This window comes from Schistocerca piceifrons, chromosome 5, assembly GCF_021461385.2.
Source record: "Schistocerca piceifrons isolate TAMUIC-IGC-003096 chromosome 5, iqSchPice1.1, whole genome shotgun sequence".
NCBI lineage: Eukaryota > Metazoa > Arthropoda > Insecta > Orthoptera > Acrididae > Schistocerca > Schistocerca piceifrons.
Window position 1 is genome coordinate 471,509,933 of NC_060142.1, and position 11,443 is coordinate 471,521,375.

An 11,443-nucleotide genomic window follows, 5' to 3' on the forward strand; every position below is an offset into this window, starting at 1 on the left:
CACTTCCTGAAGTTTACTGTAAAAAACTAGTAACTCGAAGAGAAATGCACACAGATGATTCAGTCAACCGTCTGCTGTTGAAGTCTGTGTGAATAAAAAATACACCAAGAAAGAGAATGTAGAAATGCTGCTCATCTATGGGGAATGGCCGGCCGGGGTGGCCGAGCGGTTCTAGGCGCTTCAGTCTGGAACCGCGTGACCGCTACGGTCGCAGGTTCGAATCCTGCCTCGGGCATGGATGTGTGTGATGTCCTTAGGTTAGTTAGGTTTAAGTAGTTCTAAGTTCTAGGGGACTGATGACCTCAGAAGTTAAGTTCCATAGTGCTCAGAGTCATTTGAACCATTTATATGGGGAATGTAAGTTATCAAAGTTATCTTTCTTACAATACTTAATTCTCTCTTATTTTTCGCATGAGATATATGAAATCTTCGTATACACAGCGATGTGTAACACGGCTTGCGGTACTCAAAAGATACACGCTGGGACCAGTGCAGAAGTAAGTATCAGTGCAAACGTCCATGGAACAAATTAGGGACCAATTTTTAACCTGCTTTTTGAATCACTCTCGTAAACGGGTATTAAGGCAACGAAGCCAAATGGCACATGTGCGTTCATATAAAGGTTTCTCTTTCTATTGACATGTTCTAGCAAAAATTAGAAGTCACCTTGCATCAAGGCTTGGCATTTCCAGAGAGGTAACAGTACTGATCGCATATGTCATTAAAGCATGCACTGAAGAATATCTGAGGAATGTTTAGTCCGGTTTGAAAGCAGTCCAAGTAAGTATATCTAATATCTGCACTTTTTTCCTGTTCTTGTCTCTTACAGGTAAGAATAACTATTAGCCGTCTTTTGTAATTTAATTTCATCAGCTGGGACTGATAAAGATCTGCCGGAGATGAGCTGTTTTCAACGTGATTGGCGTAATTAAATTGTAGACTGAAAATCATTAATTTTATTTCATAATAATTAAAACATTTGCTTCGGTTTATTCATTTTGATTTTGAGCCGTATAAATAGCTGCAGAATATCAGTACGAGAATATTGTTAAAATAACATTAAACGTATATACACATAACGCTGACAATAAAAAAATGAAATTATCGCGTGGCATTGTGGCCCCGTCGGGGAAGTTCGGCCGCCGAGTGCAAGCCTTATTTCAGGTGACGCCACATTGGGCGACTTGGGCGTTGGTGATGATAAGATGATGAGGACAGCACAACACCCAGTCCCCGCCGGAGAAAATCTCCAACCCGGTCGGGAATCAAACCCGGGACCGCTGCAAAGCAAGCAAGCACATTACCACTCAGGTAAGCAGGCAGGCTTAGGTTGACATACTACGTAGCTACATTGTAATATTTATGGCTTTACAGCAATCATAATTGGCTACAAGAAGCTCTTCTTAGAGCAGTTGGAAGGCAGCAGTGGGAAGACGACGTGATGTGAGCTATCGGTGACAGATGGTTTATTCGGTACGGGTATCATAAGAAAGACCGCCTAAATTACGATTCTTCTCCGCTGTTGGCTGCTGTGTTCGGAAATAGCGCGCCAAAATGACAAATTTCCGTTATTAATATTAGGAAAAACTGAACAATGAATTTAGTTGCCATTTATATAGTGAAGCGCCAAAGAAATTGGTACGGACATGCGTATTCAAATACAAGAATATGTAAACAGGCAGAATACGGCGCTGGAGTCGCCAACGCCTGTAAAAGAGGACAAGTGTCTGACGCAGTTGTTAGATCGGTTACTGCTGCTACAATGGCAGGTTATCAACATTTAAGTGAGTTTGAACGTGGTGTTACAGTCGGAGCACGAGCGATAGGACACAGCATATCAGAGGTAGCGATGAAGTGGGGTTTTTCCCGTACGATCATTCCACGAGTGTACCGCGGTCCAAGCTGGTGGATGCTCTGTTATAGTGCGGGGCGTGTGCAGTTGGGGGTGATACGGAACCCCTGATACGTCTGGATACGACTCCGACAGGTGACGTAAGTAAGCGTCCTGTCTGATCACCTGCATCCATTCATGTCTGTTGTGCATTCCAACGGACTTGGGTAATTCCAGCAGGACAATGCGACACCCCACACCTCCAGAATTGCTACAGAGTGGCTCCGTACTTTAGGCATCAGTTGAATTCATGTCACGTCGTGTTGCGGCACTTCTGACGGTACGCATGTGTACCATCTTCTTTCGGTGTTCAGTGGATAGCTCTTCTATGTAGCAGGCTATTATTACATTATTTCAACAGAGTTGATTTCCAGCAGAATAATAAATACCTGCAAAATGAAAAAGCAGGTATAGTACTTCGGAGATCTGCAGGTCGTGCTTAACTTGGATGGCGGACGAAGTGGTTAGGCTGTAAGATCAGGAGTGGATCGGGTCTCAGAGGACAGACATGTTGTCTGCTGCGGTCAGAATCAGTTAAGACTTAATTAGCAGTGTCTTGTTTCTTAAACGTCATGGTGCGATCGGAAGTCGCGGAGGACAGACGTGTTGCCTACCGTGGTCGGTATCGGTTAAAAACTTAATCTCTTTCCTTATTTAGACATGTAATTGAGAACTAGTTTATAGTAATTATGCAAACCCACAGTTCATTATTTTGTTTATTCTCTGTGAAAATGTGAAGTAAGAAAATTATTTGTGATTTGTAAAGTGGACTACAATTGTGCAATTTCTCGTATTCTGCTAGTAAACAAGCGACTGTCATTCCGTTTAGACAACCCAATTCATAATTTAATTATTTTTGCAATACCAGTTCCTCGCTAAAAGTTTAGTACAGCCTGAAGATAACGGACTCACGACGTACGTGCTATCTTCAGTGGAGGGGATAACCACTACAGAAGACTGCACGTTGGTGAACATTATTCAGAACATATGGATTCCACTCAGGGCGGTGCAGGCAACTGGGAATCTCGCGTGTGCTGCACTCTTAGCACAAATGAGATCATAACACGTCATCTCTGGCAATACAGAGCAGGTATGAAGGGATGCAATTTTCAAGGGAAGGGATTTATCATACACACGAAAATTCCTCTGTCTATATATCTTTCCCTCTCATTCATTTACCATAATATCACTCACTTTTTTCGCGTAGAATAATTACATATGTTCTCGAACAAGATTTCGAGCAGACGTGTGGACGTCCCCACTCCTTTTTTCTCGCCTTCAGCATCCAACGAATAGCTGCTGGGCTCTGGCTACACCTCCGCTGTACAGTGCTTCGCGCTCGGGCATTAGGGGGCTGCAGTGGGGCCGTGTGACAAACAACTAGTGCACGCGTCTCTCGGAAGGTCATAACCTGCTACTATCACATCATCATCATCATTTAAGACTGGTTATGCCTTTCAGCGTTCAGTCTGGAGCATAGTCCCCCTTATCAAATTCCTCCATGATCCCCTATTTAGAGCTAACATTGGTGCCTCTTCTGATGTTAAGCATATTACTTCAAAATCATTCTTAACCGAATCCAGGTACCGTCTCCTTGGTCTACCCCGACTCCTCCTACCCTCTATTGCTGAACCCATGAGTCTCTTGGGTAACCTTGCTTCTCCCATGCGTGTAACATACCCCACCATCTAAGCCTGTTCGCCCTGACTGCTACATCTATAGAGTTCATTCCCAGTTTTTCTTTGATTTCCTCATTGTGGACACCCTCCTGCCATTGTTCCCATCTACTAGTACTTGCAATCATCCTAGCTACTTTCATATCCGTAACCTCAACCTTATTGATAAGGTAACCTGAATCCACCCAGCTTTCGCTGGTCGAAAGATTGAACGGTGCACAGATAACTTTGTCTTGGTACTGACTTCCTTCTTGCAGAAGAGAGTAGATCGTAGCTGAGCGCTCACTGCATTAGCTTTGCTACACCTCCCTTCCAGTTCTTTCACTATGTTGCCATCCTGTGAGAATATGCATCCTAAGTACCTGAAACCGTCCACCTGTTCTAGCTTTGTTCCTCCTATTTGGCACTCGATCCGTTTATATATCTTTCCCACTGACATTACTTTCGTTTTGGAGATGCTAATCTTCATACCATAGTCCTTACATTTCTGATCTTGCTCTGAAATATTACTTTGCAAACTTTCAATCGAATCTGCCATCACAACTAAGTCACCCGCATATGCGAGACAGCTTATTTTGTGTTCACATATCTTAATCTCACCCAGCCAGTCTACTGTTTTCAACATATGATCCATAAATAATATGAACAGCAGTGGATACAGGTTGCAGCCTTGTCTTACCCCTGAAACTACTCTGAACCATGAACTCAAATTACCGTCAACTGCTGCCTGACTGTCTATATAAAGACCCTTAATTGCTTGCAAAAGTTTGCCTCCTATTCCATAATCTCGTAGAACAGACAATAACTTCCTCCTAGGAACCCGGTCATATGCCTTTTCTAGACCTATAAAGCATAGATACAATTCCCTGTTCCACTCGTAACACTTCTCCATTATTTGCCGTAAGCTAGAGATCTGGTCCTGACAACCTCTAAGAGGCCTAAACCCACACTGATTTTCATCCAATTTGTCCTCAACTAATACTCGCACTTTCCTTTCAACAATACCTGAGAATATTTTACCGACAACGCTGATTAAAGATATACCTCTGTAGTTGTTGCAATCTTTTCTGTTTCCATGTTTAAAGATTGGTGTGATTACTGATTTCGTCCAGTCTGATGGAACCTGTCCCGACTCCCACACCATTTCAATTATCCTGTGTAGCCATTTAAGACCTGACGTTCCACTGTACTTGATGAGTTCCAACTTAATTTCATCCACCCAGTCGCTTTATTGCACTGCAATCTATTGACCATTTTCTCCACTTCCTCAAATGTGATCCTATTTCCATCATCATTCCTATCCTATTCTACCTCGAAATCTGAAACATTACTGATCGTATTTTCACCTACATTGAGCAACTCTTCAAAATATTCCCTCCATCTGCCCAAGGCATCAACAGGATTCACCAGCAGTTTTCCTGACCTGTCCAAAATACTTTTCATTTCCCTCTTACCTCCCTTTCGAAGACTGCTAATTACACTCCAGAATGGTTTTCTCGCAGCTTGACCCAAAGTCTCCAACCTGATTCCAAAGTCTTCCCAAGATTTCTTCTTGGATGCTGCAATTATCTGTCTGGCTTTGTCTCTTTCTTCAACATAACTTTCTCTGTCTACCTGAGTTCTAGTATGTAGCCATTTTTGATACGCATTCTTTTTCCGTTTACAGGCTGCCTTGACTGTGTCATTCCACCAAGCTGTTTGCTTCATCCTATCTTTACACATTACTGTTCCAAGACATTCTTTAGCCACTTCTAGTACTGTGTCCCTGTACCTTGTCCATTCCTTTTCCAATGACTGTAATTGACTACATTCAACTAACTGGTACCTTTCTGATATCAATGTTATGTATTTGTGCCTGATTTCCTTATCCTGAAGTTTCTCCACTCTTATCCTCCTACGTATGGATCTGACCTCCTGCACTTTCGGCCTCACAATACCAATTTCACTGCAGATTAAATAGTGATCAGTGTCATCAAAGAATCCCCTGAATACACGTGTGTCCCTCACAGCCTTCCTGAATTCCTGTAGTCAATGACAGATCTGGTTCCTCTGCCTTCCCAAGTATACCGGTGAATGTTCTTATGTTTAAAAAAGGAATTTGTGATTACTAAGCCCATACTGGCACAGAAATCCAAGAGTTGTTTCCCGTTCCTGTTGGCCTCCATATCCTCTCCAAATTTACCCCTAACCTTTTCATACCCATCTGTTCGATTTCCATTCCTAGCATTAAAATCACCCATGAGCAGAACCCTGTTCTTGTCCTTTACTCAACAACTACATCACTGAGTGCGTCGTAAAAACTATCCATCTTATCTTGATCTGTCCCTCAAAATGTGAATATACTGACACAATCCTAATTTTCTTGCTAGACACTGTCAAATCTATCCACATCAGTCGTTCGTTTACATACCTTATTGCAACTACGCTGGGTTCCATTTCTTTCCTGATGTAAAGCCCTACACCCCATTGTGCCATTCCTGCTCTGACTCCTGACAGGTAGACCTTGTAATCTCCCACTTCCTCTTCTTTCTCACCCTTACCCGAATGTCACTAACAGCTAAAACGTCCAACCCCATTTTACTTGCAGCCTCTGCCAGCTCTACCTTCTTCCCAGAGTAGCCCCCATTGATATTAATAGCTCCCCACCTCGTTACCATTCGTCTGCCGAGTCGTATCTTAGGAGTCCCTGGTTTGTCAATTAGAGGGGGACTCCGTCACCTCCAAAGGTCCGAGGCATTTTGCTCTGATTGTTGCCAGTATTATATTTAAAGTACCAGGGAAGCAGGTTGCTAGCCTTACTTGCCCCAGGTCCCATAGAGTTTTACCACTAACGGTTGAGGGACTAACCGGTGGATTTGCTAGTCTTTGCCGTCTGAGCACAAAGGCGACCACGACTCAGAATATGTCTGAGGTGCCCAGCCTTATTCCAAAGTAACTGGTATACCGACTGTCAGGACAACTTACTTGGTCACTCATACGTTGCCCGTGGTTCATGAACTAGGACATGACTACAGGAACCCACACCATGAACCACTGCTACTATCGCAATCAAGGCCTAAATTTTCTCACTGGTCGACTTGCGGCCTAAATTTTCTCACTGGTCGACTTGCTGCAGCTTTTTTCTCCTTAAATTATGAGGTCAAGTTGGTGATGTTTTGACGATTACCTGTCAAATGGTTCAAACGTCTCTAAGCACTATGGGACTTAACATCTGAGGTCATCAGTCCCCTAGACATAGATTTACTTAAACCTAACTAACCTAAGGACATCACACACATCCATGCCCGAGGCAGGATTCGAACCTGCAACCGTAGCAGCAGCGCGGTTCCGGACTGAAGCGCCTAGAACCGCTCGACCACAGCGGCCGGCGATTACCTGTCTTTGTCAACTATCTCTGAATATAAACACGGTTCTTCTTGAAGTTAAAATCTTCTGGGCTGTTAGGCCGCGTTATATTTCTTCAAACAATCGACTTTTCGATCCCTTTGCTGGAGAAGATTCCACAACCCAGAAGTTGTCAAGACTTACGGTTGTTCTTATTGCGGAAGTTTATTCTACCAGACCGTACAAAAATACACAATGATTACGAGTTTCAGCGAAATTAAATCGCCATTTTTCAGATCATATGAACAGAAAAAAATTTTACAGGACCAGTCCAGTCGATTTCTTTACTAATGATCTGAAAATGGCGATTTAATTTCGCTGAGACTAGTAATCATTGAGAAATTCTTCCAATCCATATGTGGCATACACCAAAACAGTGCTTAACAGTATTGGTTAAAAACAGTCTTGGCTGCAATTTGTTTTTTATTTTTTCAACTACGTACGCGTTTCGCTTTATTTAGGCATCTTCAGGTTGATCTTAATTTGGTATTTCTTAAAACGATCCTTTAGACAGTGTAGCCAAAGGGCATCGTCGAATACATCAGGTCAACATCGCCTTCGTTAAACTCAGTAAAACTTTTATAGACTCCAAGATCTGCATATCGCGTTCCCGTTCACAGTAGCGAGTAACAGAATAATTCGCGTCCACCTAGAAAAGTTTTTACTAAGTTTAACGAAGGCGATGTTGGCCTGATGTATTCGACGATGCCATTTGACTACACTGTCTAAAGCATCGTTTTAAGAAATACCAAATTAAGATCAACCTGAAAATGCCTAAATAAGGCGGAACGCGTAGTTGCAAAAATAAAAAAAAAATAATAAAATTGCAACCAAGACCGTTTTTAACCAATACTAGTAATCATTGTGTATTTCTGTGCGATCTGGGCGAATAAACATCTGCAATAAGAAGAATAACCATGTTTGGCGATGTTTCCTTGTTAGCACTGCGTCAGGTCTATGTGTACGAAGGTCTATCGCGAACATAAAATGGTCACATTTTCGACACGGCACGCGGTGAGTCGCGGAGTAGCTCTGACGGCGTCTGAAAAGATAAGACGGACGCGCGCCCCCCGCAGGCGGCGAGTACGTGGCGGGCGCGAGTCGATATTTATATAAAGGCCAAGCGAGGCGAGGTGCCCGCGCCGTTGTTTGCGGCTGAATGGAGCCGCCAGGCGATAAGGCCGTTAACTTGTTGCCGAGCAGAGAAAACGGCGAGACGTGGCCACGAGTGCGGAGGAGTGGGCTCGGCTGGAGAGCAGAGCAGTGGAGGCCACTCCAGCGCCGGCGCCGGCGCCCTCACCCGCCTCCGTCATTAAGGGCTGCCTCCAGTTCCAGCTGCAGGCGCGCATGCGCTCCAGACAAAGCCCGTCGGGGCACACAGCGGCGCGTAATGAGAAACAATGGCGCGACGAAAAATAGGCCCGCCGATTATAAAGGCGCGTCACGACGCTCCGACTAAGTTCTGTTCTCTCCCTCCCCCCCCCTCTCCTCTCCTCTCTCTCTCTCTCTCTTACTCTCTCTCTCTGTCTCGCTCTCTCCTTGTTACTCCTTTACTTGTTATACTCCAAACACTACGCAGGGTGAGTCAGGAGCAAAGGTAAACGCTTTGAGGGATGGTAGTATTAATGATACTGAACAAAAAACTTCATACAGACATACGCCCTAATTTGAATGTTTCGAGATAGAACTCATTTAATGTAAAGGGTGCCGCATTTAAAAGTACACAGCTTCCCCTCTGAATGCAAATGCAGTATTTCGACTTCTGAAATAAAGTAAACAGCTAGAACAATGGACAGTTTTATTCAGCAATCGACTGTTAACATTCTTGTGTCCGTAATTCGGTTTATTTCATCAGTGTAGTTAGACGTTTCTCTTTGCGGTGTGTAAAATGACTTGCTCGATAGAAGAAAGATTTGAAATTGTGGAAGCATATGTGAAAAACAGGTTCGATTAAGGAAACTCGCGAAATTTTCGGTGTCAGGTATTCGACCAGAAGACTACCTGCAAACAGAGCAATACAGATTCTGCATGAAAATTGGCGCACCTACCGATCTTTGCAAAAAGTAAAACGACAATGAATTCCTTCAGTTCGCACACCAGAAGTTATTGCAGACATTCGCCGAAGAATTATTCAGAGCCCAACAGGCGCATGTAAATAGGAGGGGTTGCCAGCGGAATCATGAAAAATCTTAATCTGAAGCCATATCGTGTGACGCTTGTGCAGCAATTACGGGAAGATGACAGTCAGAAACGTGTACGAGTAGCTTACTGCATGTGGCTTTTTTACAACACGAGTGAATGTTTCTTAGGCCGTTTCAGTTACACTATGAGCGATGAAGCATAGTTTCATCTTTCCGGTCATGTGAATTGACAGTGCACGAGATACTGGGCATCGGAGAACCCCAACACTGTGTGTCAGTAACCACTCCATGATGAATAAGTCGGCGTTTGGTGCGGTGTAACAGGAACGCTCATCATTAGACCGATATTTTTTTATATTGCCCCCAACAAAGTTGCATATATGGAAATTTTTGATACATTTTATGCTCAACTCACTGAATATGAGAGACAATACTGCTTCTTCCAGCAAAATGGGCCTATATGCCATATATGTAAGATATCCCTGGAACGAGTCCATGATGTCTTTACTGAGGAATGAACTGTAAGCAAACATTTATGGCCACCGCGTTCGCCGATCTAACATGTCTTTTTCTCCTGTGGGGACACTTGAAGGCTAAGGTCTATGAAACAAATCGACGCACAATACAGGAATGGAAAGACAACCTCAACCGTTAAGTTGCCGCCATCGATGTTCGAACTTTACGCCTGGTGTATCTGAATATTCTTACAAGTGCACAGCTGTGTACTGATGTCGCAGTAGGTCACTTTCAACATCTAGAAAGGTATTTTTCATTCCAAATAAATGGCAAGTCCATTTCGGCTCTTCGTTGCTGTAATTTTCTTTATACTTACATGGGCTACTTTTACCTACGCCACTCTGCACATTGTTATTTTTTGTATTATTCAAATATTATAATTGTTTACAACGTACCACAGTAGTGCAGAGGAAGCTGAGACGAACAAGTTGATACTGGACACTTGTGTCTATCAAATCGAGAAACTACCTCAAACTGGCCGACAAAAACTATGTAAGCTACCGTGCACGCGCGTCGCGCGAGATTTTCTGTATTCTCGCGCTCTCTTCGGCAAACAATTACTCCTAGGGAAAATAGGAACAGGACTTTCTTGTAAGAAATTTAATCTAACTTAATTTTGTACTGCCACACGTTTTCGTTGGAAGGTGCGGTACGTACAAAAGTGATATTTAATATGTTCCTTCTCTGAAACAAGTGCATGAGTGCATATTAAGTTTTTCGTTCAGAATGACTGCCATTATCACCCCCAAAGCATGTACCTTTCTACCTGACTCACCCTGTATACTGATAACCTGGTGATCGCAAAATAAATATATAAGAGACATTTGTTAAATACCACGCATTGTGTTGCTTAGCATGCTTATCCATAATAACAGTGCATTGACAGGCTGTACTCTATTAATTTTGTATCAGCATTTGCACAGATTCGGCTCTTTTTACTTCTGAGGTTGCTTTCTAGGTGCCATTAAGTCTCAATAAGTACGCTAAGAACGGCTGAAAGCAAGGAGAAACTACAACCGCAATTTTCGTCGGGGATAAGCAGCTCGACTGCATGGTTAAATGACGGAGGATAAAATATGTCGAAGGTAAAATGGTCAGAGTGTGGAATGTTGTAGCCCAAAGTCACTTCAATATATGGTTATAAATACAAGATCAAATAAGGGTAATACAGAATAAGAAAATAAGAACGCGGGTAAGCTACTATGAACAGCAAGTGAACACATCATCATAGCCAAGACAGACACGAAACCCACACCTACCACAACAGTAAAAGTTTATGTTCCAACTATCTCCGCCGATGATGAAGAGATTGAATAAATGTGTGATGAGATAAAATAAATTATTCTGATTGTTAAGAGAGACGAAAATTTAATTGTGATGGGAAACTAGAATTCGATAGTAGGAGAAAGGAAAATAGGAAATGTAAGAAAGTCATTTCGGAACCAGATTTCAAAATAAGACATTTTCAGGGGCAGATGTGGACTGTGACCACAATCTATTGGCTATTAACTGCAGATTAAAACTGAAGAAAATGCGATGAAGTAGGAAAGGAGATGGGACCTGGGTAAGTTGGAAGAACGAGTGATTGTTGAGAGATTTAGAGAGAGCATTAGGCGACGAATGATTAGAACAGGGGAAAGGAATACAGTAGATGACGAATGGGTAGCGATGAGACGTGAAATAGTCAAGGCAGCAGAGGATGCCGTAGGTAAAAACACAAGGCCAAGCAGAAATCCTTGGATATCGTAGGAGACACTGAATTTAATTGATGAAAGGAGAAAATATAAAATGGTAGCAATTCAAGCAGGCGAAGCGGAATGCAAAGGTCTAAAAAA